At 28.9% G+C, this 3,076-nt stretch overlaps 1 non-coding gene across 1 annotated transcript; it reads left to right on the forward strand.

Moving 5' to 3' along the window:
• The first annotated feature begins 1,609 nt into the window (after positions 1-1,609).
• On the forward strand, positions 1,610-1,690 carry LOC120070438 (small nucleolar RNA snoR113). The gene has a single exon (XR_005479934.1). It is a non-coding gene; the product is annotated as a small nucleolar RNA snoR113 (small nucleolar RNA).
• The last annotated feature ends 1,386 nt before the right edge of the window (positions 1,691-3,076 follow it).

The following is a 3,076-nucleotide window of genomic DNA, read 5'->3' on the forward strand; positions in this document are numbered from 1 at the left end:
TGATTCACTTGAGTGAATAACATTTTTTGGTATAGTTGATATATAGTTCTCTTTTTCTATTAGTTAAATTACAAATTTAGACCTTCACTCAAGTTTATGTTTAAATAGGATTTTTAAATTCTAAAAAATCATTACTATAAACGAGATAAATTATTGTTATAGTCCACTTTTCTTGTAATGGCATGTCCAATAAGTCCTTAATTGAATTTTCAATTTTGTATCTAATAGATCTTTAAGTTAACATATTCATATTTTTAAAAATTTATTTGATATATTAGATAAATATGAAGGTTAAATTACAAATTTAGTTCATAAACTTTTAATTTTATCTATTTGATCTCTAAATTTTAAAATATTAATAAAAATAAGTCTTTGAATTTTCTATTTCATGTTCAATATAAGTCCTTATGAACTTTAAAATGTGTAAAAGGCCTTTAAGCATTCAATTTTTTTTCTAACCAGGGTTTTCACCCTCTTTTAACATTTTTAAAAATTCTTGGATGCATTAGGCACATAAAATTGAATGATTAGTTCATTTATTTATTTTTAATATATGTAAATGACATATTGAGCACAAAATTGAGAGTCGAAAGGCTCTACTAATTTTTTTTTTTTTTTTTTAAGTTAAGGGACTAACTATTAGATACTTATTAAAGGTTTAGGGACTAAAAATATAAACTTGAAATTCAAGGACTAAATTTATCATAAATTTATTATTTAAGCAAAATTGAATTTTATGTCTCATAAGTTTTAAACTTTCAATTCAGTGTCTAGTAAATCTGTGAATTATATATATATAATGGACCAAAGATTTATTATATTACATATAAAATCGAAATTTCAAGAATTTATTGGACACAAAATTGAAAGCTTAAAGATCTATTTGATATTTTTAAAGTTTATGGACCAAATAAGTACAATTATGTAAGTTTAGAGACCAAACTTGTAATTTAATATTTTTCTTTTCTATAATCATTTTAACATATATATAACTTAGTATTTCTTTTATAAGAAACCATATGTAACTCTAGTTTTAAATCATTTGGATGAGGTGCCAATAGAGCATGCACTGTGATTATACACTACAAGAATTTTAAATTTTAATGTTGGTTGGAAAAATTGAAATCGGATGTATAATGTCGGTTTTGTTTTTTTTAAAAAAGCGGATCTTTAACGTCGGTTTTAAACCGACATTGTAGGTATACCTTTAATGTCGGTTTAAAACCAACATTAAAGATCCGCTTTTAAAAAAAAAAAAAAAAACTTTCATCCCCCCTCCCCCCTGATTTTTTTCATTTCCCGCTTCATTCTCCCCACCCCCACTTTCTTTTTCCTTTCATTCCCAGACTCCCCCCAAAGCTCGTGCAAAACCCTCCATTCCCAAACTCTCGTCCAAGTTCGTGCAAAACCCTCCGTCCGAAAGGCTCTTTCTTACCGTCATCCAAGCTTGGTCGAGCGAATCAGGTGGTTGTCGTCGGTCCATGGTCACTCCTTTGAAATTATTAGCAGTTTCATTTCTTATTCTGAAGCATGCTTTTTTTTTTAGTAAAACCTGAGCATCTCGTATTTTGATATCATTAATCTCATGGTTTTGCATGTAACAAGTTACTGGCAACGATGAATCAAAAGCCGGACTTACGGCTGCTTCCGTTTGGACGGTAGTAGATTGATAATATAATTAAAAAGTCATAGATTTGAATCCCTAATAGCATATTATTTAACCAAAAGAAAACAACATTGGATAAGATTTTGGTATAAAAGTAAAGTTGATGGGTAAATTATACCGTTGAGATTTTTCTTTCTTTCTCTTTCAAGAAAATATTGTGTGTGGGATAACAAAATAATTTTATTGATATCCAATGAATAAAATTGTAGAAAACAATGTTACTATTAGTTACATTTCTTATACTTGTCAAGGAAAAAAAAACCCAAATTTACTGTAAATTTATTAATGTTAATCAATTTTTATCCTAAAATTGAAGTCTAGATTTAGACGAGTGCTACTATTTTTATCATCTATTCAATTTTGGGTACATTCACCCACTAATTTTAGCACAAATTAAAAAAAAAAATGTAGTAGATCTTTCAAAACTCACTACTATTTTCTCTTGTTCATTAGTGTGCGAAATAAACCCTTATATAAATTTTCTTAACTTACAAATTTCACACAAAACCCAACTCTTAATTTAGAGTTTCTCTCATCCCTTTAATCTTTTACTAGGCTTTGCATTATTCTAATAATGAGAAATTCTGTTGTGTGAAAAATTAATTTTAAAAAATGAGAGGGAACCAACTTTTGGTTGGAGAATCTCACATTGGAAAATTTTGATTTGAAAGTCTCCTTTTGTACTCCAACCTTTTGGGTTTGGGCCCCAAGGGGCAATAACGGATAAAAACCCCATCGATCAAAAGTCAACGATATTAAAAAAAATAAAAAGATAAGTAATAAATAGTGGTGGCTTCTAAGTCATCCAACTTCGATCTAGCTATGCAATATCAAGTCTAGTATAATTCATTAAAAACATAATGCTACCTATAATGAGGATCATCGAAACAATCAAACTTCTTTAGTAATTTTTCAATGTAGTGTGATTGGCATAAAGAAAAACCATTTGCAGTTTTCTTTGTCTTAACACCAAGCATTACTTCAACTTTCCCTAAATCTTTCATTTCGAAATGGGAAGATAATAACAATTTGGTATTACATATCACCTCTATGTTTGTTCCAAAAATGAGCATATCATCAACATACAAACAAATAATCACACACTCTGCTCCAAACAATTTTGAATAAACACACGTGTCTAAAGAGTTTACCTTAAACCCATTGTTTATCAAAGTATCATTGAATTTTCCATATCATTATTTTGGGAGCTTGTTTAAGACCATAAAGAGATTTGTTTAGTTTACATACTTTGTTTTCCTGACCGACAACTGTAAAGCCTTCAGGCTGTACCATATAGATTTCTTCTTCTAGATCACCATTGAGGAATGCAGTTTTTACATCCATTTGGTGAATTAAAAGTCCATGGATAGCAGCCAACGCAATCAAGGCCCTAATAGTAGCTATTTTTGT

Source organism: Benincasa hispida, chromosome 1 (assembly GCF_027475165.1).
Source record: "Benincasa hispida cultivar pf3 chromosome 1, pf3_genome.v1.1, whole genome shotgun sequence".
Lineage (NCBI taxonomy): Eukaryota > Viridiplantae > Streptophyta > Magnoliopsida > Cucurbitales > Cucurbitaceae > Benincasa > Benincasa hispida.